The sequence below is a fragment of the Ambystoma mexicanum genome, chromosome 5q (genome assembly GCF_040938575.1).
Source record: "Ambystoma mexicanum isolate Mex_15411 chromosome 5q, UKY_AmexF1_1, whole genome shotgun sequence".
Taxonomy (NCBI): Eukaryota; Metazoa; Chordata; class Amphibia; order Caudata; family Ambystomatidae; genus Ambystoma; species Ambystoma mexicanum.
Genome location: NC_090933.1, coordinates 466,915,764 through 466,943,009, shown reverse-complemented (window position 1 = coordinate 466,943,009; position 27,246 = coordinate 466,915,764).

Genomic DNA, 27,246 nt, shown 5'->3' with positions numbered 1-27,246 from the left:
AGGGCACCCCTTCTTGGCCCGAGTGGCACTAGGTGTTGGTGCTGCTCCTGTCTGGCTGGGACCACGTTGGGGTCGAGGTGCCGGGCCACCTGTGGACTGGGGTCTGACACATCCCCATGGCGCTGTCCTCACCATGTCCCCCACCCCAACCCCTCCACTCCCTTTCACTCTTGGGGCCTGTTGCGGGTGTAACAGATCAATGGAAGGATTGTCCTGGGCAATATAAGGAAGGGAACAGTCTATGTGATATGCAGCATTGATGAGTGCTCCAGCAAGGCTCCAATGTACCGAAAAGCAAAACAAGATGGTATGCGATATGCAGAGGCACCCAGAGACTTAAAACGTGCATATGCGATGCCCGGAAAGCTTCCGAAAAGTGGAAATAAGCAGTACGCAATACGCAGAGGCACAACAAGATTCAGAAATTGTATACGCGATACCCAGAAAACATCCAAAAAGTGAAAACCATATGCACAGGCACCCAGAGAATCAGAAAATTGCATACGCGGCACACTGTAGGCCTGAAAATGTTTTTAAAAACATGCATGTATGTGCAGAGGCAACCCCCAAAAACAAAAATCCGGTATGCATTAACTGAAGGAAACGGATTGCGTTGCACCACCAAATATGTCTGTAAAACTTGTCTGCATTGTAACCTTCATGCCCACAACCAGTGATGCGCATTGCATGCCTTATATCACCCCATCATTGCAGGTAGCCATGCAGGCTTTCCGTGTAGGTGCGCTGCGTCATGGCACACAGGACGTAACTTTCGTGTTCAAGGCCTTTACTCTGCTATCGGCTGCTGTGGATGCAAGATGCACACCACTGTTCCTCCTGTCTATGTTCTGCTTTTTTGCCTCCACCGGCCCTGCTTTGATGCACTCACTACTATACTGCTGCTGCCCGGTCGAGAGTGAGTGCTGTGCATCTTGGTGTGCCAGCTGTCCCACTTTTGTCGGGACACCTGTGTTGGACCTGCAACTACCTCTTCTGTACTTGCCGGGACCATCTCTGTCAACACCACCAAAGTTCCACAGCACCTACCCAGGAGCCAGGGAAGCCATGCCTGCCTCGGGATGCCATGTCTGCCCCATCTACGCCATCTGAGGAGTGCAGTACCCCCAAATCAAGGCAGAGGTCTGTCAAATTCATCTCCACTGAAGTTGGCATCCTGGTGGATCGGGTCTTGGGTGCCTATGATGCCCTCTTCAACCCTGCTACGCAGCTGGGCAACGACAAAAGGCTAAGAATCTGGGACGAGATCACAGCTGCCATATACACAGACGGGGTTGCGGTCCACAACATGAACACGGTCTGGAAACATTGGGACGACCTCAAAACCCATAGCCATTCAAAGTGGTGGCAGCTCTCGAAAGGGAACCCATTGTAGAGGTGTACTGTTCTGTCTGCCACTGGTCCACCCAGTCACATCTATGGGTACTCCGAGAGGTTCTATCCAGACCTCCACTCCCAGTTCTTGGCCTGGAAAAGTCATCTGGAAGCTGCTGGTGAGTACCTATGTGGGCCAATGCTCTGTGGCATATGTGTGGCATGCATGTTGGCAGATGCCACATCCTGTTTGCAGCTTGTGTGTGGTGTGAGATGCAGCAAATTGCTGGATCATGCCAATGCTGGGGATTTGTGCTGTCAGACATTTTATACTGCCATTTGTGTGAGTATTGGCAGATTGTGCATTATTGACTTGTTGTACTTGGGCATGAGCAGTGTGTGTACATGGAGCAAGTGCTGGAACATGACAGGTGCCAAAATGCTATGTTTTGGGCATGTGAGTGGCATGCATGACGTATGAGTCCATGAGTGGCACACCTGACAGTGCATCACTGCAGACACATCGGCTGAGAGTGGCACATGTGCATTGATGCCTGTGTTTGTGAAGTTGATGTATTGACATCTCCAGGACAAGGATGTGACCTCTCAACCCTCTGCATTTGTAACACAAGTGTATGTGTGTTCAATATGTGTATGTTTGGCCAACTAACATGTGCAATTTGTCCCCAGATATGCGTATCAGTACCTGTTGCTTACTTGCAGGTCATGCTGTTGTATGTGCATATTGGTGACTGGGTTTGTGTGGCCATGTGCCCTGATGATGTTACCATGCACATAGTTGCATGCCATTGTTGTGTTGGTTGGTCATTGGTATCTTGGCGTTGCCTGCTTTTGGTGATGTGTTGTTGGCCACTATACAATGAGGTTTGTTTACATGTGCATGTGTCATGACTGTGATTGTACCTTCACATTACACTCATGCAGCATTTGCAACCGAGTATGCATGGGCACGTGCATTGTGTGTGTGTGTCAGTTCATGGTTGAAACATGTGGCATGATTTGTCATGTTTATTTTGTGTATGGCACACATCCATTGACAACGATTACTGATGTCAATGTTTTTTGTTCCAAATTTGCACAGTTTCTGCAGCTCGTGAAGAGGGGGAAGGCATCGCTGTAGAGCTGAAGGGCAGGGACAGAACCACCAAAACGATGCACACACCACAGCCAGCCAGACTCAAGTCCACATCATCTGAGGGTGAGTTGGCTGGGGGAGTGCAAGTTCCATTTGGTGGAGGATACTGGGGGGTACCTCCCAGGAAGTTGTGGTGTTGGACACTTTAGTGGCTGTGTGCCAGGGTGTGGATACAATGGGGCATTCAAGGAGAAAAGCTACCTGGAGTCATCCAGGGAGATTGAGGAGGTGGATACAGATGAGTTCCAGTGCACATGGTTGGGTGGGGGCATCCAGGAGGGTGTTCAGGCTGCACCCCTGGGCCAGGGACAGGAGGAGGTGCAGTGCACCATGGAGGGAGCATATGATGCAGAAATGACCACCATTGTGGATGCCTACACTCAGACCATGCCACCTCTTAGGACCAGGGAGCTCACCTCTCAGATGACACACACCCTGCTGGCTAGAAAAGCACAGCGGACGGGCTCAATTTGTGATGATGTGAGAGAGATTCACACAGTCCTCTCACAGAATCACAAATCGATGACCCTCTACGTGACCCAGCTGGCAGGTGCCTTGCTCTCGGGTTGTCTCTGTACGCTGGCACATTCAGTTGCCACCTCCTCCACTACCTTCTCTGTGCCCCAGTTGTCCTCCGGGGTGCCTTTCTTGTCAGTTTCCATAAAAGCCACCTGTACTCCAATCCCACCCACACTGCCCAGTCTGGTGGTCACCAAATCCCTGCCTCAGGTGGAAGTCCTATCAAGTACAGAGGTGGTGGTCGCTGTGCCTGTCCAGGCACCTGCACAGAAACAGGCATCTGTGGGACAGCTGGCACATCCGGACAGTGCTGGTAAGGTACCCCCCTCATAGTAGAACATCGAGACAGTGGGGATACATGTGCAGTGTACGCTTGGCAGGAAGCAGCATTATACCAGTGGCAATCTACGCAGGGCCCATCAACACCATGGAGGAGGCATGGTGTTGATGGGCTAATACTGATTTCTATTTATTCATCACACAGTTGTTGTAGTCTATTTGTTTATGTGCTGCATTTGGTTTACTTTTATTTCATTATGCATTTGTTCTGTGACGTGAGTTGGGGCCTAACTACTCTACTGTATGTATTGTATTTATATAGCGCCTTAATCCAAGGTGCTTTACAAATTAACAACAGGAATACATCAAACATGGAACAGTAGAAGCAGTAATATACATGAATCAAACCAAAAAACAGTATGTAGAACAATTTGCATATGAGAAGGAGGAGAAGAGGAGGGGGATGGGGAAGGAAGGATGAGGGACAGAGATTAGGGAGTAAAGTAAATAGTAGGAAGAGAGGTCATAGGAAAGAGGGTGAGAGATGAAGAAAACTAAGGTGGAGTACTGGGGGAGAAAGAGAGAGAGAGAGAGAGAGACAGAGAGAGGGAGAGAGAGAGAGAGAGAGAGAGAGAGAGAGAGAGAGAGAGAGAGAGAGAGAGAGAGACAGATAGAGAGAAATGGAAAAAAGGGGAATAGGGTGTCAGGGAGGGGAATGAAGAAGGAGTGATTTCAAGGAGGAACAGAAGAAAGAATAGGTAGGGATAGAGCGGATAGAAGGAGGCGGGGAGTTCCAGTGTATAGGGGCAAGGAGCTGAAAGGAGCGGAAACGAGAAAAGGCACAAGGGGGTGGGGGAACAGAAAGTAAGAAGAGATCAGCGGAGCGAAGGGAGCGAGAGGGAGTGTGGAATGAGAGAAGAGAAGAGAGATCTGGAGGGGCAAGGACATGGAGAGATTTAAAGACAAGACAAAGGAAGTGCAGTTTAAGTTGGGAGTGGAAAGTAAGCCATCCTAGGTTAGATAGTGAGTTAGTGTGAGGAAAGTGAGGATGTGTGCATGCTCTCATCAATTGTGCAGTTGTGGGGGGTGCCTCATGATGCATGGCCACCCACCTACACACACCAGCTACGAACAAGTGGGTGCTCTCATGTCATGCTGCACATCTGGCACTGGATTGCTTCATCATCACATGTGAGTTTGTTTATATGTGGCTGTACACATCATACATCTGCTTGGTTCACACACTCGAGGACTTCCTTTGTATCATCCCAACACATGCCTGTACAACTTGTGTTAGTTGCAGGGCCTTGGAATAATATGGTTTCATTCATTGGTTGTCTATTGCTACTATTCACTCACATTACATGTGACTCTATCCTATCAGTGATGTCTTGGATGTGTGTCTTCCTCAGTGATTCACCTATGGCACTTTGGGCCATTGCAATGGCACATGGACACAATGACAATCACATTGGATTCCGTCGTTTTGCTGTGTCAAAGGTTCATGGAGCTTTTCCTGTGTAGCTGCTGCTACATTCTGCTGTCTGGTTGCTGTGCCACTGGTTGTGATGTACCAGCGAGTCCTGTGATGAGCTACAGACATGAGTTCTGCATCATGGCCCCAGTTGTTAAGTCTATCGGTGGATATGTGGCCAGTGTGCTTCATTTTAGTGGCAGGCCAGTGGAGTTTGGGTAAGTTGTTGGTCAACATTGGAGTAGTAGTAGGGTTACGTGGCAGTACCAGGCTGGGGTGTCATCAGGGGTGAGGGGGATGGTGGGTTGCGTGAAGACCTGTGGGGCTGCCTGGGGGTGTCATTAGTGGTGAGCAGGGCTGGTGGTTGGTGTGAGGACCTGTGGGGCTCTCTGGGGGTGGTGTCAGTGGTGAGTGGCCTGGTGGGTGGTGCGAGGACCTGTGGAACTGCCTGGGGATGTTGTCGGAGGTGAGGGGCACTGATGGGTGGTGTGACAACCTGTGAAGCTGCCTAGGGGTGGTGTCGATGGTGAGGGGGGCTGGTAGGTGTGTGATGACATGTGGGGCTGCCTGGGAATGGTGTCAGAGGGGTGGGGGGCTGGTGGGTGGTGTGAGGACTGGTGGGGCTGCCTGTGGGTGTTGTTGGAGGTGAAGGGTGCTGCCTGTGGGTGTCGTCGGAGGTGAAGGGTGCTCGGGAGTGGTGTAAGGAACGGTGGGGCTGCCTGGGGTGTCATTGGAGGTGAGGGACTCCGGTGGGTGGTGTGTGGACCTTTGGGGTTGGTTGGGGGTGGTACCGGCGGTGAGGAGGACTGGTGGGTGGTGTGAGGAACTGTGAGGCTGCCTTGGGATGGTGTCAGTTGAGTGGGGGACTGGTGGGTGGTGTGAGGATCTGTGGGGCTCCCTGCGGGTGTCATCGGAGGTGAGGAGGGCTGGTGGGTGGCGTGAGAACCTGTGGAGCTGACTGGGGGTGTCATCAGAAGTGAGGGGGCTGATGGGTGGTGTGAGGGCCTATGGGGCTGACTGGGGGTGGTGTCGGAGGTGAGGGGAGCTGGTGGGTGGTGCCTTGGCTGGAGGGTGCTGTTGTCGGGGTATTTAGCAGCAGTTTCGTTGGGAGTAGGGTTGAGGGTAAGCAAGATTGGAGGGGTTCAGCCGTTACTACCGTGGAGACTCACGCAGATTGGCTGTGGTACAGCGATTACATGGGGAATCAGCAGATTGCCTGGGGTGCAGCTGTTACTTACGGGGGTGCCTGTGCAGGTTTGCATGGGTGCAGCGGATGCATACAGGTGACCGCGTGCAGGTTTGCAGGGTTGCTGGGTGTTGGGTCAATGGTGGATGCAGAGATTTGCAGAATGGTTGGTCTATGGCTATGTTTGTGGTTTGAGTGGGGGTGTGTCGTGTACAGTCCTCACACAGCTCGGTTTTCTTTGCGAGTTGGGTTGAAATGCACGTTTCAATCCATGAATACACGAGACTCGCATTGGAGACATTACGCATAGGGCAGCGCAGAGTCGCTCTGCGTGCACAGGCTTTGCGGGGTCAATGCGCACTTTTACATGAATCGGACCCGCAATCATTACCACACCCATCTCCCATTAAACTGAATTTATTGTCACATCACTCACAATAATATGTAAGTAAAAGTGCTGCTTAGTATGTTGTGGGTTCAGTTTGAGATCACATGCATGCCTTATTGTACTGGCAGGATTTCTACAGATGCCTTCAAATGAGGCATGCATTTGGTCTTCTTTGGGCAAGTCACTGAATACTTCACTTCATTCTCAATAGGGAAGGGCCTGCAGACCACATGAGTGTGAAACAGGTATAGGCTATTGATAAAATGAGAGGATGGGCAGGTGTATGGTCTCAAACAAAAATGAGAATATGCCTTTGGCACCTCTGAGGCAGAAACCTTGAGAGAAACCTTTATGACCAGTGGCCATTAATAAACCTTTTAGGCTAGAACACATTAAATACACAACAGGTATGTTGCAGACATGCCGAACTACACAAGATAGGTAGATGAGAGTCCCAAATGGATGTTCCTTCAGCCTGCCAGAGAGAACATTTGTTATGAGACTGCTAATAAATGAAGTAATTTTGACATAACAATGGACACCTGTATTAAAACAGACAAATAGTTGTGCCATCTTCCAGTAACATCTAATGTGAAAGTACAATAGTACTGCCAAAAGGGTATATCTTGGACATGGTGGTTAAGGCTCCCTCAAAACGAGGGATGCTGTGTTAAAGGTATAGACTATCTGATTTTACTCAACAACATGAATTACAAATGCAGTTTGCCCTCAAAGTAAGGCAACATCTGGACCCCCTTGAAAGGTGTTTTTGAGGTCACCTTGCGTAGAGAATTTCGCCCTGATTCACTAAGCTTTTTTGAATGGGGTTTTGCCTTTGAGAAACGCTTTTGTAAATCGGGTACTTCAAGTTAAGACGTTGCCAGTTAATTTAGTGCAAGTTGGCATGCACTAGTCATATACATTTGACACCACATTCGAGGATTAAACATATAAAATGTGACAGGCATAGAGGAGCAATTTTGCAGTGGAGTCAAAGACCAAGGTGCATATGTGTCCTGTGATGTAAATCAACAATATGTTTTTATGTTTGATGTGTTGTGAAACATTGCTCATGTTTGAATTACAGATAATTGGCAACAAATACAACTAGGAATATCTATTGCATGCCTAGTCTTATAGCACCAATGTCATACAGCTATGTGGGGGATTAAGTTTGACTTACTCTTCCAAAAAGACTGAATCATGAAGAGGTTACTACAAACTCATGAGTGATTTACAAAAAGATGTGTGACGTTTTGTTGGGTGTATATTTGAGGTACGTTTTGAAGTGTCGATGCATGCGTGACTGCTAAAAGACCAGAGAATATGAGAGTTGCCAGGGTCTTGTTTGGGAGTAGTGCCCTAAAAAGAGTTTTTAAAGTGTATTTATTAAATGTCAAAGTTGTCTTAAACATTTTTTTGAACACATTAGACCTCATTACGATTTTGCCGGTACATGGCCGGTAAATCTCAACAAATGCCACCAAACTGTATTACTGTTACTGTCACTTGGTCCGGTGGTATTACGGCCGGATTGCAAGTGGTGGTGTTTTTGTTTTTTAGTCCGTAGGACTCAATGGGACATTTTTGCCAGTACTGTGCCAGTAATTTTTCCACAGTAATTCCAGCAAAACTTGGGAGAAAGCTATCGGATTTACCTCCAGCTACTAGCTGGGGGTGAATCCTCCAATTTTCCACCAAAGTTATAGTTGGGTGGTGCGTTATTGCAGCAGTACAGGATAATAGAGCTGCATTGTACCCACACCGCTGAACTTGTATAATAAGCCCATATAAACAGATTTTACGATATTCGGACGATACACCTGATTTCCTTGTGAATACCATTTTTAAGTGGAAGTAAGAGTACCTTAAACCAAAACTGTAATTCTGAGTGAATTGGTCCCTGAGAAATGGCCTGATTCAGCATAGTCGTGATTTCTCTAGTCTCCATCCTCAATGCAGTGTTAACGACACTATCATCACAAATATTCCTTTACCCCATTTTCTTGTTCCGCCCTACACACACTTGGTTTCGTTCTTACCGACTCCCTTCTTCTTCCTGACCCCCTTCTTCCTTATCTCTCGCCATGACAGTGCTTCCATTCAGGGCCGACTAACTGTTATGCCCCACCAAACCTCCTGGATTTAAGCACACCCAACTCACTAGAACCCCCTACCCTCAGTTCCAGGCCCTGTCTTCATTACCTCATTCAGCACCTGTTTGCACGCTGCTTGATGTGCTGCAAAGCTTTTTCGGAGAGTGGTGTCTATCCTCTCAGACACATCACTGCCTTCTCATTAAGGTTTTTAACCCCTGCACCCCTTTCTGACTATCTCCTCAGCCCACCTCCTGCTAAGCAAAGACCTGCGCAGCATTTTTGGGTCATCCACTGGGCACTGCCCCACTTCCTGTTTACACTCAACCACTCAACACATGAGCGAACACATCTTTTCACATCCCTTTATTGTGCCAATTTATGTGAGTGCCTTAAGAGGCCATTCATACTTGCACATGCGACTAAACACGCAGAATTTCTTCATGCATACCAGAGCCAGTAAATTTCTATTGACATTTTTTAGAAAATGTTCATTTTTTCTTGCTAAGAGACGACTTTGATAAATACTAACAGACTACTTCATAAATATATTGCTGCAAATACTTCTACATTGCCCTTGCCTTAAATTGGGAGATGGCTAGTCTAGTTACTAAGAAGTTACTATGGGTAACTAACATCTGACATACATGCTGTGACCTTGGATTAAATTACAGTTACTTGGAATGAGTCCATCAGGAGTAAATCAGACATCAATCAGAGTGACTCATGATCTCTCTGTGAATCAAATAACCCTCTCCACGAGAAACCGAGGATTACCCATAGTAACATATTTGTGTCTCTGCACCAAAATATGAAACATTAACAGAAGGAAGCCATCTTACATAGATGCCATTTGCAGATCACAAAATATACTATGATTAACTGCACGTCATCAGAATTAAAGTTAACTTTCACCAGGGAGACTATGGGAAGCTATGCTTTATTGCACTTCAGACAGAAACTTTCCTTCCTTCAAATTAACATTGAACAGTTCAGAGTAAAGAGCAAAGGAAAATGTCAGATCTTAAAAAAGAATATGAACAATTTCAAATTGGATTTATGTTGATCGTTATATGGTTTTGAAGGTCATTTATTGAGAACAGTAGCCATTGTCAATGCCATGCGCAAGGTGGATGTTAGTTGATGGTTCATGGAGGCACATGGAAAATTAGGATTTGCACAGTCAGTTTTTGACAAAAGGAAAATAAACAGGCACATACTTTTCCAAAGATTCGATCATTTATAGTTTCAATTGAGGCAATATCTAATTTGTATTGCTTTAAACAATCGAGCTGCAAATAATCAGTTTGACTATTATTAGGCAAACCATGTAAACTAAAACAACTGATGTCAGTTTGACTCTATTATCTGAACGGTACGCCATCAAAGCACTCCTATTTATTTCCTACATGTATTTTTTGTTAGAACAAATAGGCAAATGTGCAAGCGAAACATAAAATACTTTTCACTAGAATAGCCACTCCCTGACTTAAATTAGCACACACTGTGGTGACAGAAATTACACATCAGTAGACGAAGTTGTAAAAAGGAAGCGCTAACACACTAAAAAAAGAAAACAGAACATGAAATGGGAGTGGCGTGGGGAAGGCAGGATAAATTAGGGGAAACCCGAGAATGCAGTGGCTGATTACCAAAACCAGTGCAAATATCTACTATATCTTTTTAAAATCCATGGACAGACAGAGGTGCTTCCGGTGGACTTGGAAGTGTCCATTCTTGGGGAGTGTTGTCATCATTGTACTCCAGTTCCTAAAAACTCTATTTTGCCGTGAATTTAAAGGTTTGGGAGCAAGACATTGATTGAACCTGAGTTCAGGTTTGTTTACGTTGCAATTAGCATGTTTTTATCAGGCATGTGTTTTCCTAAAACACCCAATTTAAGGGATGTATACAAAGACTTACTTAACATTATAATGTCTGCACTCCTCCTGGGAAAAGCAATAACACACATGGCTGAGATCATAGAGGTCAAAGCATAAAGACAGTCATGAACAACAACCTTATGGCGTTTTTTGTTTTGTTTTTAGCTGTTAATTCCGTTGTTCAGCCAGCTACAAACACCATAGCAATCAAAACAGTAGACATTGAGGAAAACCGTCAGAGTATTACGTAGTCAGACATTTTAGTCACAATTCTTAACAATAAGGTGAGTCCTCACAGAGACATGTGTGACATGCTCACTACATGGAAACAAACATTTCACATTTAAAAACTAAAAAAATGCAGGCATTCCACTGGTGGTATAAGGTGATTCATGGATACGGTGATTGTAACGCAGTGTTTCCTGGGGATGATATTGCAAGCACCACAGCTAGAAACAAGTCATTTTTTTAGTTTTGACTATTAGGTGGCACTGAAAGCGCCACCTATAAGCCGAAACTATTGTCATGAAAATAAGAGCTTTAACATGAGAGCTTGAAATAGGGGTTTTGAATGCAGGTTTGTTGTAATGCTTTTCAATGCAGGTTGGCATATGACGACGGATATGTGTTGTTTAGCCTATGTGTCCCATCTCGAAGTTAAATCAATAGGAATTTCCTCCCATATCCACCCATCTGTGGGCAAAACACACCCCTGTTTGCTCTCTTTGGCTGATTTTCTACTGTGTGGAAGTTGCCAGCCATATTTACTTCCAATATGGTTCCCGCCATGTGTTAATGTTAGTTAAAAGTTATTTGACTAGATTGATGCTTTAAAAATATTTACTGCAGATTTAAATGTATGTTCACATTTGAATGTATTTTGTATTTAAAATAAACAAGTTACTGTAATAATTATGTTTTGTTCGAAAATGTCCACTATGTGTTTTAATTGAAATCATGTCAGACTATCGCCACAGAGTGATCAGTTTTGAAGCCGCAGCTGCAGCCATTTGCAGCCCAGACGTTCTCCACTCACTGAGAAGACTGCTTGAGGTAAGTAAATGGTGTCGCCTTGGCCCTCATGGCACAGCAGACCGGGACCCATGTGCCCAACCTCCCCCTTTTCTGCAGATTTGCTCCACCTCTCATCTTTTGGTTGTTGCTGAAATGAGCTGGACATTGCCACAGGCTTTTTTGTTTTCACTTCTTTAGGCTGCAGAGCGGCTGGCTTTAGTTTGTAAACCTTTTGTGGCAACTGCGAGGCTTGCAACGGATAGCTGGGGCGGTCCACGGGTGGTTCTGTGGTTGCTTTCAGGGGATGCTGGCCGTGTTTTGCCTGGGATGGACTGTTTTGTACAACATCAATCTCGGCTCTCCCCTGATCCACCAGGTGACCAACGGATCCTTCTTTGGGTAATCAGGAGGAGGCGAGAGGATCCTGGGAGGCTTGTGCAGCAGAAATTATGCTTTGAGGGTTAGTAAATTAAGTGCTTTAGCCAGAGTAGTCATTTAAACTTTGGTTAAAAAAGTAAAGGTGAATTATATCTGCATACTGCCACTTTGTTTTTTGTGTGCGGAAGTGTCCGCCTAGAGTTAAGAAAAGTCGGAAGAAAATGTTTTGGCGCAAGGGTGTGCTTTTGTGCTAGCCCTTGATGGGTGCTTATTACAAGGGGTGGAAACAGCGCCAGATGCAGGCATGTACGATTCGTTAACGATTCGTTAATTTATGGCGGTGGTATCCCACTTTTATTTTATCCTTTTTTTCCTGCACTTCATGGGTGAGTGGTATCGTCCAAGTCAGACAAGCAATAACTGATTATGAGTAGAAATTACTGTGGGTGGAGGGCAGTCCCTGTATGCCCTTTAAATGCTTGGTCTCCGGAGTATTTCTTAGTTGCAATGATCGGCAACTTGGTGGGTTAATATAAATGCTGCAGAGATCTGCATGCCACAGGTCTTGATTAAGCTAGGGTGACCAAATTTGTTTTATTTAAACGGGACAGGCCATGGACATAGAAGTAGGACTAAAGTAAACACAAATAAAACTGTCGTGCTACTTCTATGTCACTGGCCTGTTGAGAGGGGGTGGGTGTGTTCACAGGCAGACTCCTCTCACTGGAAGAGAGTGACCAGGGAGGGGAAGGAGGAGGAACTGGGGACGTGAAAATCATTCACGCCCCCATTCACGCACAGGAAGACTTATGTAATAGTGGTATTTGTTAGTGTAGATGCTTTTCATGTGGAAAGTTGCAATACCCATCCTTGGAGTGGTGTACTAAATGAGATTCTTTGCTTCTCAGCTGTCTTGGATGTATTTTATGTTTTGAAAAGCCAGCTGGAAAAAGGATCAATCGTTAAGGAGCTCATCGTGTTCAGTGCCTGCTATGCAGATTTGCTCAACCTTGTATATTTTGGTTGTCGCTAAAGTGAGTACCATCACACAGAATAACGGTATCTGCTTGACGAGGCACAATGTGACTCTCTTTGCTGGGTTAATTTGGACGTTGTTTCTTTCCACCTTTAGTAAAAATGTAAATGTTTTTACATACAGAGGAGCCATTTTACAGCCGCCACAAGACGACCTGTCCCTCACCCCAAGGTGAAACTGGACGTTTTCTTATTTAAGTTTCATTAGAATTGCGTGCACACAGGACATTGTTAACAAATAAGAGAAACATACTGGCGCCTAAAAGTCGCTGCGCCAGTGCGCCCTACCTATTGGGGCATGTGTTGGTAACTTTGATTGAATTAAACATGACAGGGAAGTGTGTGTGGGCTTAATAGAAGGGACATTTAGCTGTGGTAGGGGGCCTGAAATGCATGGGCTTCATAGGATGCATGTTTAATTGCTGCAGGGATAGGTTATATGGCCGCAACCTCAGGGTCGAACTGGGACAAGAAATAGGCTCGGTCACCCAAAAAAAAGTGGCCCTCCCCTCGCCTCAAAATAGTGGCCCACCCCTCGCCCCACGACCCTTGACCTCTGATGACATGACCGGAAGTGATGTCATTTGACCCCGCCCCAAATTTACATCCCGGGAAGTGATGAAACATGACCTTTCACCCTTTGACAAAACAGGAAGTGGCATCAAATAGCATTGTCCCTAAGTACACTAAATTACTGTGAATCCAAGCAGACGCCCAAGGCCAAATGATATATTACTGTATAGCACTTAGGCTTAAGCTTCTTTTTTATAGAACAAATATGGATACAATATCACCCAACCTCTTTTGGTACTCATTTATCGACCAAAGAAGGAAGAAAGGTTTTTTGAGATGAAAAAAAAATTGAAAAAAAAATGTTTTTTTCTTTCAATTTGTTTGCTTCCAAACCAGCCCAGGCATGGCCAGAAACCGGCCCCCGCTACCCAGGCACGATTTTGGACTGGCCACAGGCCGAAAGGCTGAGCGGCCAATCCGACCCCACCCAACTTCCTCTGCCATGAACCACGCTCTGCCTCCATGACAGGATCTCAAGCTATGAAGATGCATTATCACTGGGGGACGAAGGGAATTTGGCAGGTTCTGGGCATTCGGAAAGGGCCATAGGCTGCAGGGTGTACTTAGCAACTGTTCCTGTGGTTGCCAGTTAGCAGTTTATAAAGGCCACAGGCCCCGACCATACAAAGGACGGCCCGATGGCGGGCATGGGGGGTTAGGCGCAGGGTGGGGGCAGAGTAAGGGGCACACGAAGTGGGAGGGCAACCAGGAGGCACCCCCCCACTCAGATGTCATGGCAACATGGCCAAAACACAGGAAAGGTAATAAAGGAACCGGTGGGGGCACGGGGGAGGGCTGCCCCCCACTAGAATAACAAAGGGAGGTGTTGGGTGTCCTGACCCACGTTTGAGCTATCATGCTGCAACATTTGGTGCTGTGGGCTTAGAAAATCCAAGATGGCCAAAAAGCCCACATGTGCGCCAGAATCCAGGAGAACCACACAGTTTGTGCGCACACCAAAATGGTTGCCTAACTTGCCACCCACCAGTGCGAGCAGGATGGACCGGGGTGCCATGAGTGAAATGTGTGCTAAAGGAAAAACCGCACTTTAAAATCACCTTTTGTTTCTCTGAATGCCAGCTCAAAAAGCCTATTTTCAAACATTGCAACACATCCAAAAATCTCACTGAACACCAGCGGACATCTGGCAGAATGAAGTATGTGTGCATACTAAATCTGGGAAGTTGAAGAGCTCCAAAACAATGTTCATAACAAGACTGGCTGAGCTCTGCAGGTCTGCAGCAGCCTAACTGAAACTGGATTTACAACTTCCAAAAATCGAAAATGTTTAAATTAACTGAGTGACCTACTTTTGAGTGTCACATAGTTTGTAACTGTTAAAATGTCATAGTTTTGAACTTAGAATCAGCATTCTAGCTGCATATGTAAAAATTGTCTTGACTTAACTGGGGAACAAAAAGTGACATTTTACCTGAAACCTGTCTTAAGGAAACTGGAATTCTGCCAGACAGCTACCCCCGACAGGAGTGGGGGCTTGCCCAACAAATGCATTCCCAGGCCTGGCTGCATTCTGTTGCTCCTGCCAAAAGGAGGTCACACACTCTCTGATTGAATTACCAGGGGATTGCAAGAAACTAAAGAAAGGGCCCAGGCAGATGGTTTATTAGGGTGGTCGTAAAAGGCTTCCTTTTGAACAAAGCCCTGCCTTGACTCAGGCAGATGGTTTATTGGGGGGACCGTAAAACAGCTTCCTCTTGGCAGAAGCTGGGAGGGGCAGGGTCTCTGAGCTTGGCAGAAACACACCCCTGTTGGCCAGAATATGATTCTAAGAAAGATGTATAACTCACAGTGCGGACTTGTCAAAATTATTTAAATGATACCATAATTCTTGTGATTTTTCGGTGCACGTTTTAAGACGCGTTGGGAATTTGTGTGATGTTCTGGGGCAAAACCCCGCTATTTATTGACACCACAGACTCTGTGTTTAAGCTAGAGACATGGGAATTTACTGGAGTATGTATGGACAGGCCGTGTATATGTGTATAATTTTTAATGAAAAACCAATGTTGCAAAACCAGTTAAAAAAATGCAAAATGTTGCCAGTTCTGAATGCGAGCTCTTAGAAACATCAGAGTTTGAACAGAGTATACCTCATGTGATCTGTGATGGGTGCATGTAATTTCAAACCTCTGTGTATCTATGAAATATGTCTTTAGGTCAAATATAGATTTGTGTGTAATTTGACAGGGGAGTGTCCTTTCTGCAAGCCATTAAATGACATCATTCTGACACACAATCCTGTTCTCCAGTGAGAACGCAAAGAATTCTCCAACCTATCAGAACTCTGAAGGGGTTGGGCCTAGAAAGCTAGCCTCTCCACCCACTTTCAAAACACATAAAAAGAGACTGCTGGGACAGGTAGAGACATTCAATTCCATTTGCTGCGGAGCATGCTGACCGACGACTTCACATCCAGAGATCCTACACTTAGACTTCCAAGCTAAACAGAGACTACAGAACTTTGAACCAAGAAGGCCCACTGCAAGCAAAAGTATTTGTCAGCAGGCCAAAAAAAATCATTTGCAGACTATCAACAGCCAGGCGAGCTGTTTGAATTCCCTGCCTAGAACATTGCTGTGTCCGGAGAAAGCGGGACTAGGAGCCATGCAGACCGGTGCTAGACCAGACCAGCAGAACCCAAGATCCAGGAGCAGTGCCGGTGACCCAGAAAGCAGAGCTGTACTCGGAACCGGAGACCAGATCGCTGTGAAGTGCTGTGCACAGTGACCGGATCCGTGACAAAGTTGCCTTCCTGTCCAACATCTCTTGTGAGTACTCAGCAAAACTCAGAACCTATCCCTTAGTTTAATATAATATAATTCAATCTATTTAACCTAATTAGAACTGTCACCTGTCATTTTCTAGCTGCAAGCTGTAACCTGTCGCTTTGAACTTTTAAAATTACAAATCCGAAAAACTACCTTTATTTAATCATCCGTATCTCTGGAACCGTTTGGGCTAGGAACTTGGTTTAACTTTCCTCTGAAAGCTTTTCAACAAGCTTAGAACCGACTTGCTACTCCTTATACTTTTGCCGTAATCACGATTCACGCACTTGCAAATTTTACCGCGATTTGCGATTTGGTTAAAAATCCAGCCACGTGTAACCATCAGCAGTCATCTCTTTCCTTGCTAAAAATTTGTTTGCCTCTTAATCATCATCTCTGAATCATTGCTAAAGTGAGCCTGAAATCATATTAACTAGATACCACTCACCCTGAACCTCCTGAAGGGAATTAAAAGTATTTTCAGCATATTTCTCGCTGCATTGTCACCATTTTGTCTGTGTTTCAAAACTCCTATTGTTGTATAAGCTTGCTGGGGTGAACTGAATTTCATTTGATTGCATTTCTAAGAACTGTGTGCTCTCCTCTTCATTTCCTTATATTGCATAAGGGGGGGAGTGTATTGCCAGAGAAAAGTGATTACATTGTTTTGTTGAAATCATATTGAGTATTTTCTGTATTGCATTTTCATTCAACATTGCATCCATCTGAAACTAGATAAAGCATTCTCTACCACCTTATTCTTCTGTTCCTATTCCCAAGCGTGCTACCTCATCCTTTATACTACTCCTGGGTAATCAAATCAGTTTATTAGTAGAACATTACCCATTGTTGTTAACTGCTCATGTTCTGAAGTGTGATATTAATTATTGATTTATTATAAAGTGTGATATATATATTGTTTACATTCTCAAATAAACCGTTTGAACTTGCAAAACAGAACTACTTCTTGGCTCAGTGGGGTCAGGGGGGTTCCAAGAGAGGGGTGTTATATAGGGGTAGTCATCCAGAACTCATGAACTGGACATAAAGATATATCAATAAGGGTTACCATTCAGTATCCCAGACTAGGCAGTGACTTAGCTGTAGTGCTGGATTGAATCCTCTTACAGAGGGAGCAGGATAAAAATAACCTCTTGGCAAAGGAGAGGCACATTCCAAAAGAGAAGCACACCCACCTCGGGTACAGCTTCTCAGGAGGAAGAAGGACCAGGCGAAATCTTTCCCACCCAACCCACCTGTTTAACAGGCAGTAGAGGGTGAACAAGGAGACCAAGGAATGCCGGGTAGCAGGTTCGGAACCCGGTAAAGGAAGTCGTAGGTAGCAGGCGGCACGTGTCCAGGAGTGGATGCCAAGTGGATCTAGAGACTTGCCAGCAAAGCAAGGCATCACCCTCCTTGGACATGGTGTGCCCAAAAGCACACCTGTTTTTTATAAGTTTGAAGATGGTTATATTTTGTGAGTAAGAAATAAATGCCTTCAGCCAATAATTTTGCCCACACCAATTTGTATGTGTATTTATTCCAAGATAGGAGATAGGAAGCAGAAGCCTGGGGAGCCCACACTACTCAGCCTAACAGCAATGTCAGTATAGTACCATGTTGCAGTGACTACGTGTGACTTTAAAAGAAGGCTAGCCACTTGTGGGTGTGAATTTGTTTTTTAGACCACGTGTGATGACGCCACAAGTTGTGAATCCAAGGTACACGTGGAGTACCATCGAGGAGAAGATATAAAGCTGTCTCGCAGAATGCCCCTGCACCTTCTGGGGCGGCTTTAATCCATCATGCAGTGGGGGCCAGTATTCCACTGTCCACTGGCTCCTGGGACTCGGCCTTCTTGACTCTCACTTGATGCGGGGTTGTTAGCAACAGAGTGGAGCTTTCGCGCTTAATTGCAGGGATTAATGAGAGCCAGAAGCGAGACTCCATTGTGACCTTCGACCCGCTTTGCCTTGAAGCTTGACCTGCCCTGTTGGTTGTGGAGAGTTGCCTCCATGGAGACCTACTGATTCTGAAGTGCGCCTTCACTGGCAGTAAATGCGCACAGTTTTACTAAGTATTTCAATACCAACGTGTATCGTGTACTCGGGGGCTCCAGTCCCAATCTCAGCAGCCAAGTCTGAGTCACTTGAAGGCTGCGTCACACTGCCCAGGATCACACAATTGGCACTTGGTAAAAAACCGGAATTAGAATGCTGGGTCAGTGATCTGGCAATTGAAGCCTCACAAATCTGGCTATTCCGTCCCGTCTCTTGGAAGACGACATCATCAATCAACTCCCAAAGAAGGGAGCTCTCAGCCTTCATCATCCACTTTTGGGGTGGGAACACTGCATGCATGGTTATCTGAGTCCCTGCCTTCGCCCTCTCTTTGTTAAATCATTGCTTCCCACTGCCATGCTGGAGCGCGCTTCTCTCATTATATGTGTGATGGAGTGTGAGACTGTAGGTAGTTCTGTAAACCCCAGGTCGAATTGGGAAGGGCATCTTTAAGTAAATTGTGCCTGCAGGTTTCATGAGTGATGATATTGTGCAAGACAGACCCAGGCATTACATCACAATAGAACCATGTTAAAATAAAGCATGCATGACAGAGCTCCATGTATGCGGATATTTCTTGCATGATAAAATCCAAGATGACAACTTTGTGCTTGCTAGAACTTTGTACCCGTTAGGGATTGTGAACACCAGCACCCTGTAGAGCCTGGCACTTGATAATGCTGCTTTTTACAGCCCGGCATGACAATATTATGGAGTCCTGGAAATGATGGTACAGTGTGATGCTGTCTGCTGCACCGTAGAACCCGTCGATATGTACGGCGTGTGATAGAGCCCGGCATTGGATAATGCTGCTCATATGCGGCTCTGCATGGAAGAAGTGTGCAGTTCAGGATCTGCTGCTGGATAGCTCATTATATTGCACATTATAGCGCTCTGCCTGTTACAGGAATAAAAGCGCTGTGTGATAATGCTGTGCTCGAAAGGCTTCTTGCATGATAAGTGTGTGAATGGCAGAAGCCTTTTATACAACCATTGTGCTTGACAGAGCCCTGTGTTATATAATGCGCTGTGTGATACAGCTGTGTGTGGATGTGAGTATATGTGATAAGGGTGTGAGAATAGCAGAGGTAATGGGAGGGGAGGGTGGAACGCCAAATGAGAGAATTTTAGAGCCCTACCCCCATTCACCCACCCCACCCCCTCTTTCTCTACTGAAACCCACCACCTCTCTCTTTACCCCCAAAACTCACCTAGCCCGTCCTACCTTCTCTTATCCCCTCTCCCTTGCCTCTCTCATCCTTCCTCTCATACTCTCGCTTTATTTTGTACCCTCTGACTCACACCCTTTTCCGCTCTTATTACCTCCTGCTCATCATCGATGGCACCCTCTATCAATGGCTCCTTCCCTTACTCTATTCCTCTTCTCGTTCCATTGCACACCTGCACCCCTTATCTCACCCACCTTTAAAACTTTGCACTCTCCTTGCTGGTACCTATAAATGCAAAACGCAAATAACCTCATTAAATGCCAAAACTATTGGCATTGTCAACGCTCGTCTCAAATGTGGTAAGCGATTATTTGCTTTGCTGCTCTAGAGCCCTTTCCTGGACAACTGTAGGACAGCATTGAGATTTTTCTTTGTCATGCTTACTCATGCTTTTCGTGCTTAGGTGGGGGGCATTACTTTATTTGGTAACAGCTCTGACCACTGTTATCCCTGCTTTCATTCTCAGTGTTAAGGGGGGATGAGAGAAGTGCTGGGGGGGTGGCGGGGCTGGGCAAGTGCCAGACATGGAATCACAAAAAACCAACAGGTGGTAATTGCAAGTGTTAAAAGTGCAGACAACAGGTGTCAATAAGTGCAGGTGAGGGGACTGTGGGGTTGCACATACAGACCACAAGTGCAGGAGATGCCAGGAGGCAGTGCAGGAGTACAACTGGGCAGGCAGGGACTGGGCCACCAGAGTTCAGAGGGTAACCAGGTGGCCAGTGCAGTATCAGAAAAGAGATCAGCAGGGGAGAGGAAGAGAAAAAGGCAGCAGCAAAGAACAAGGTCTTGAGGTGCTTCCGGAACCGGAGATGGTTCTGCTCAAGTTTCAGAGAGGCAGGGAGGTTGTTCCAGTGTGAGGCACGAGCTGAAGAAAGAGATCTGCCTCCAACTCGTGCTTGGAGAAGCGACTGACCCTCAAGGAGTTGGAGGTGGAGGAGCGAAGAGCTTGAGCTGGAAGATATTTCCGAAGAGAGAGTTGGAGGTATTTTGCTCACAGGCCCCATAAGGCTTTGTGGACAATGCAGAGGGTCTTGAACTTGATCCTTGCTGCCACCGTGAGCCAAAAGGGAGATTTCAGGGCTGGAGAGATACGATCCCTGGGCTTGAGGCCAAGGACAAGTCTCACAGTCCTGTTTAGGACGAGTTGTAGAGGATGTAGAGTAGAGGCAGGCAGATTTAGAAAGAGGCTGTTGCAGTAGTCCAGCCAAGGGAGAACCAGAGCGCTGGAGAAAGTAAGCTTCTGGGGGAAGGTGAGGAAAGGAAGAATACCTCTGAGGAGGTGCAGCTGGCAGTTTGACTTCTTAGAGATGTCAGAGATGTGAGGAGAGAAGGAGAGTGTGGAGTCGAGGATGACCCCGAGGTTCTTAGCCTCACAGTTGGGAGCAGGAAGAGGGCCCAGAGTGGACACCCAGAGATTGACAGGAAAGGAAGGTGCAGATGTGCTGATGAGGAGGATCTCCGTCAAGCTGGCATTAAGGCAAAGATCATTAGCAGCACACCACTCCTGGATTGCAGACAGACAATCCAGGATGGGAAAGGGAGAGCAGGCGGCTGAGGGGAGCCTGAAAGTGAGCCTGAAAGCGAGTTGAGTGTCATCTGCATAGCACTGAAAGTTGGAGCAGAGAGCAGCAATATGGTGGGCGACAGGTACAATGTATTGGATGAACAGCCAGGGAGAAAGTTTAGACCCCTGCAGAACACCAAAAGTAGAGAGTGAGGTAGAGGAGAGGAAGGACCCAAGTTGGAACTGAATCGGTCAGTCAGAGAGGAAAGAGGTCAGCGAGGCCAGGGCCTGATCAGCGATACCCAGGTTATCAGAGAGCCAGTTGAGCAGGATGGCATGGTTGACAGTGTCAAAAGCAGGATAGAGATCGAGTAAGTTGAGGACAGAGGTGTGATTGGCATCGAGGTTAGAGAGCAGGTCTTCACGGATGTTCAGGAGAGCGGCTTCCGTGCTTCTTGCTTCTTTGAAGGCAGACTAATGATCGTGGAGACAACCAACAGATTCAGTGTGAAGATTAAGCTGGGAGATGGCCAGCTTTTCCAAGAGTTTGCCCAGGAAAGGAGTAATGAGATCGGGCGATAGTTAGACGGACATTAGGTGTCGGCTGAGGGTTCCTTAAGAAGAGGGTGCACAAGAGAGTGCTTCAGGGGGGAAGGGAAGGTTCCAGTGGTGAAAGAGTGATTGTATAAGTCGGCCAAGGCTGCAGCAAAGGTGTCAATGTGGTCCTTGATGGTTTTGAATGAACAGGGAAGAACCTGTTTTGATGAGACTTTCATCGATCGGACTTGTCTGGAAACCTCGTCAGGGGTGAACAGAGGAAAGGCAGAAAAGGAAGGAGGAAAAGTGGCTGCAGGGAGGCCAGAGGTAGAGGAGAAAGTAGAGGGAGAGGGATGAGAGGGAGAGAGGTTGAAAAGGGTGTCCTGGGTTTTAGAGTTGAAATTTGAAGCCAAGGCCGTTCAGAGGGACTGGGAGGGGACAGGAGAGGCAGAGACTGCAGCAGGATTGGCCAGCTCCTTGCAGATTTTAAAGATTTCAGCTGAGTTGTTAGATGCTGCAGAAACGCAGGCTTGGATGTGAGCTCTCTTCTTAGTGAGGACAGAGAGTCGGTATTGCCTTTGGAGCAGGCAGCAGGCCAGTTTGTCAGAGGATGCACAAGATGCCAGCCATTTCCTCTCAGCCACCCTTCACTTGCGTTTAAGGGTACGAGGTCTGATTCGTACCAAGAGTTGCACTTGGCTTAGGGCTTCAAGCGGATCCTCATGACAGGTGCAAGTAGATCAAGAGTGTCAGAGTTAGAAGAGTGGAGGTTGCAAAGGACTGTGCCAGGATGTGAGTCAGCCAGAGGTGCAGGAAGGGGAGAGAAAGTGGCAGCTAAAGCCTCAACTGACACATGCCTCATGGGTTGGATGACCGGGAAAGTGTGCAGCAGTGTGGGTGTAGGCTTGGCCTGAGTGGTAGAGAGAGAGAGATGAGAGGAGAGGAGAAAGTGATTACTCCAGGAGAGAGGAGTTGCGTGAGGGTTGGAGAGGGGGAGGTCTGAGAAGATCAGAACATCCAGAGTGTGCAGGGGCAGAGTGAGTCGTGCCTGAGGGAAGAATAGAGAGAGAAAGAGAGTCCCAGAGGTCACGAAAGAATCCAGACAGGAAGCATTAAGGTGGATGTTGAGGTCTCCAAGGAGGAGGAGTTGAGTGGTTGAGGCCAGAAGAGAGGAGGAGAGGTCTGCCTACTCGGAGAGGAAGGAGGTTACCTGACCAGGTGGCCGGTAGATATTGTCCACAGTGAGAGAGCGGCCTGGAGAGAGAGAGAGACTGCCGATCAGGCATTCAAAGGAGGTGTAGGCCTGCATAGGAATGATAGAGGCATGAATCCACTCTGGGATGATCAAGCCTACACCGCCACCAGAACGGTTGGATCTGGGCGCAATGAGTATCTTGTAGCCATCAGGGAGGAAAGTGTCAAAACTCATGACAGAGCTGGCCATGAACCATGTGTAGGTCAAGTTCTTCCATAAGGCGGCAGATGCCAGAGGAGCATTTCACAGCTGAGCGAAAGTTGAGAGTGGCAATTTGGAGAAGGTTGCCATCCTTGAAAGACTTCCAGGGAGGGGTACACATCAGATGTACTCCCTGTGGAAGTGTAGAAGGAGACAGAGGGAGGGCAGAAGAGGCAGGAGGAGAGTGCAAGGTAGCCAAGGTGGAAGAAGAGGGTGCCAAAGAGGTGGCAGAGGAAGGAGCCAAGGGAACCGGAGAGGGTAGAGAAGGGACAGCAGGAGAGGAAAGGAGGTTGTGTAGAGGAGGTCCCAGACATAGCATACACCCCAGCCCCACAGTTTGAGGTACCAGGAACAGACTTGCCAAGGTACGTGATGTACGAGGAGCAATTGAACCAACAGAGAGCTGCACTGGGCCTATGCCCGGTGCCCATGAGAAGAGCACTACCTGTTGAAGTGCCTATAACCAGACAACCATGGGCAGCTCGGTACCCACTGAGACAACCGTACCGGCAGCTGACACGAAATGAAGACTACTTACAAACTGTCCCCGAAGAGACCCAAAAAGTCTTCATAGAGGACAAATGGTGATGACATAAGAGCCCAGACAGACGTACAGATGAACATAAACGACGAACGAAAGATGACACACAAGGGTGAAATATAAATAATAACTATGTAATGGACGTGTAAGAAGAAACGATGATGATATATAAGGAAACGCAACCGTGAAGCAAGATAAAAATATGCATCTAGTAAATGCCTGTAAACAGGGTCGAAACGCAAGAAGCTAAGTAAACAGTACTGCTTGCAATGCTCAGTAGAAGAATAGAGCGGCAAGTGCCAACTATATATATCTACCTCAACGAAGCACATTAAATAAGTGCGACTCCATTTTGTAAAGCAGAATTCAGCCCAGGCTGCAAGGGACTAACAAGGCCAACATTCATATTCCAGCCAAAGCCAAGCGAAGGAGCGGAATCAAAACTCAGTAAGAAGCAGCTCAATGCCTGGGAATTTGAGGTCATCCCAAGGAAGGGAGGAGAGCGGCAGCCTCAGAAAATCAAAACTACAGAGCATACCAGCCAGCCAGTGAAGGTTGAGATAAAGAGGCCCCAGGCAGGTGGCAATGCTATGGAAGAAACAAATACATGAATAACAGGAAAATGAAGCAGATTCACGGTGAACAGACACGTGACCAGCCAAGGGTAAAGAGGTACCAACGTCTGATGTTACCCAGAACCCGAGGATGCCATAACTTCTCCTGATAAAAAGCTACAGTTCGAGGCCATCCCCTAGCTAACTAATTGACACATAGCCCTAAAAGTACTGATTGATGGAAGAAAGGCAGGGTGAATCCTGGGGCACAAGGCACCTGGGTGTCCATTCTGCATGCTGCTAATTAAAGTGGAGATTTATGCTTAGGGGTGTAACCTACCGAATCACAACCGACAAAATATTCTAGGGTCCTATAGCTTGTGGAACCAATAAGTCGTCGTAGTTGTAGTGACGTCTATCATGAGTGATGTAGAGGGATGGGCGTAGATGCCCACCCAATAAGAGTTATCCAATCCTGGCGCTCTGTTACCATATACATATTTAGCACCTATACTTAAGTTACCTTTTCCAACCAATAGAATTGCATGTCAAACTTATGAGTGTTACACATCAATGATGTGGAGAATTTACTATAAAAGTTACTGTTTGCATGAAGAATTTGGGAGTTGAAGTGAGACAGGCTATCGCAACACTGCCGATTTCCATTTGTTTTCCCGTTTTTTGTACTTGTCATTAAAGAGACTTCCCTTTGCCAAACCATTGAGTTGTGCTTATTTGATTGGAGTCGGAGTAAGAGAATCCTGCACCCCATCCTCCTCAAGGTGCAGCTATCTCTTTTTAAGGTGCCGAAGGGCGAGCTCCGAATCTCAATGGGCCCGTTCAGAGGTCGCTCCACCCTCCAGTACACCTGGTAGCAAGAGGATGGTTATGACCATCGAGTATTGATTATTGATTAACTATTGATAAGACACCTATTGACCGACAGCACGAAGAAACTGTAGGTTTTCGGCAATATCACAAGTCCTTTGCCATTCGGCTGAGTAGACTGAGAAGCTTCCTGTGGACAATGATAGTGTAAGTCCATAAAATCTGCAGTGTGTCTGAAGGAACCTGCCTTACAAAGCATAACCCTTCTCCTTCCTACGGGCATCAGATTGGACGAAAAGACCGGAGAGGCAGTAACAGAGGGGCAGATGATCCCGAAGATCTAGAGAGGAACCATGCGAGTAGTGAGTGAACGAAAAAGATTCAATATTTTTGCAAAAGTTTTTTAGGCATTAGAACAAGTAAGGGAAAAGGTAACGGAGGGTGGCGGAAAATCAAATAATCAGAAGTAGAGAAGACTGTATATATATATATATAAGGGCGTAATGACTCGAGTATAATAGAGAAAAACAGTGGTTACAGGGAGAGATACCCGAGAGAAGAACTGTTTTTACCGGGATAAATACCTGAGAGAAAAACAGTGGTTACCGGGATAGATACCGGAGAGAAAAACAGTGATTACCCGATTGATAACCGAGAGAAAAACAGTGGTTACCGGGAGGGCACCCGAGAGAAAACAGTGGTTACCAGGAGGGCACCCCAGAGAAAACTGAGGATACCAGGAAGGACACCTGAGATTAAAAAGTAAGATGATTCACCTTGTTCCTGCGCTTTAATATAGCAGTCAGAAGAAACATGAACTCATAGTCCCATATAATAGGGAAAAATTAAGCTACCATGATGATTAAAGACGTCATAAAAGGGGTTTGTTTATACTCCATGTCGGCGTATTGATTAGAAGACAGAGATATATGTGTCCAGCTGGTGTCTGTCTGGTCTGTCAAGTGTCTGTCGTGTGTGTTCTGTTATATGTCAAATGTAGAGAACTGTATCATAGATTGTTTGAAACGAAGTTTGGGTTTTACGCATTTCTGTAACTGAGAGGGAATCACAGATGGATTAATTTTTCTTGAATAAATTGATGATATAAACTTTTGGAGGGAAAAGATTGGATTGGAGCTTGCAGTATTTGGTGCTCGCTCATATTGTTGAGAGTATTGAAAGTGCATGAAAATATTGTTGATAACAGAATTCAAGCATGGGGGATATTACACTACTCAGCCACTTATGTAAGCAATTGCCTAAACATGCACCCATGCTTAAGAAATATAGTGCTGAGTGGGTTAAGGGTACCGCCCACAAGATGTTTATGCCGTGGCCACAGAATGGGTCCTTATCCAAAGCCGTCTTACAACATATGACGACTTATTTGCATGCCACATATACTGGCAAGAAGCTAGAAAGCCGCCTTGCTGTTCTAGAACTTTGGAAAATGTTCGAAAAGCTAAAAGGATGAAGAGCCTTCCGCAGACTGGATATTAAACATATGCACGGAGAGGGGTGAGACGCCTACTGTGCCACCAGCCCCGCTTGAGCAAGAGATCGAGGGAAGTAAGTCAGAGGGACTCTACCAGTTAAGAGAGCTTAAGGCAGCCACCGGGTATAGCAACTCCACATATGAGTCACCTACTTATAGTAGTGACGAAATTAAGGGGAAGGATCAGGAAATTAATGTTACCTCCACTGTCCCGAGGGAAAGGAGAGACGCGATGATGAAAGTAAGGCCCAGGTTCAGATTAGTGCACCTCACGATAAAGAGAGAGAGGGAAAGAAGTGGAAAGGAAGTGAAGACAGAACTGATGAGATAGCATTCGCAAAAGACAAATGGATGGGAGGACAGATATTATTGAAACTCGATGGGAAAGAAGTGATGAGGTGAGACCAAGAGAGAGGTCTGATGAGGCACAGAGAAGGGAAAAGGAAAAGGAGAAGGAAATAAGGGACGAGAGAATAAGAAGGAAAGATAGGCTGAGGCGAGAACAGCTTTATAGCGAAGAGCAAGAAAAACAGCTTGTTCGCAAACAGAAGGCAGCCTATGACCAGCACAGAAAGAATCAGCAAAGTTTAGAAGAAGAGCAAAGAGTACGTAAAAAGAGAATCAGGAGTCGAGAAGATGAGGAAGTTAGAAGGGCAAACGAACGTAGGAATGAAAGAAGAAGAGAAGGCAAGACTAGAGAATAAGCAAGGAAGCATAAGGAAGTTGACGATGATATAGAACGTAAGCGTAGACAGAGGGCACGCGATCTTGAATATTTGGAGCGGGAAGTTAAAAAACCCAATCCTGTTGTAGAATGGGAAGATATCGAAGAATTGTTCCCTGTGTATGACTCAGTACCAGGCACGAGTGGGGCAAATATTGTTGATGACTTCGACACCAGAAGCATCAGGAAAACAATCGATACAATATATGATGA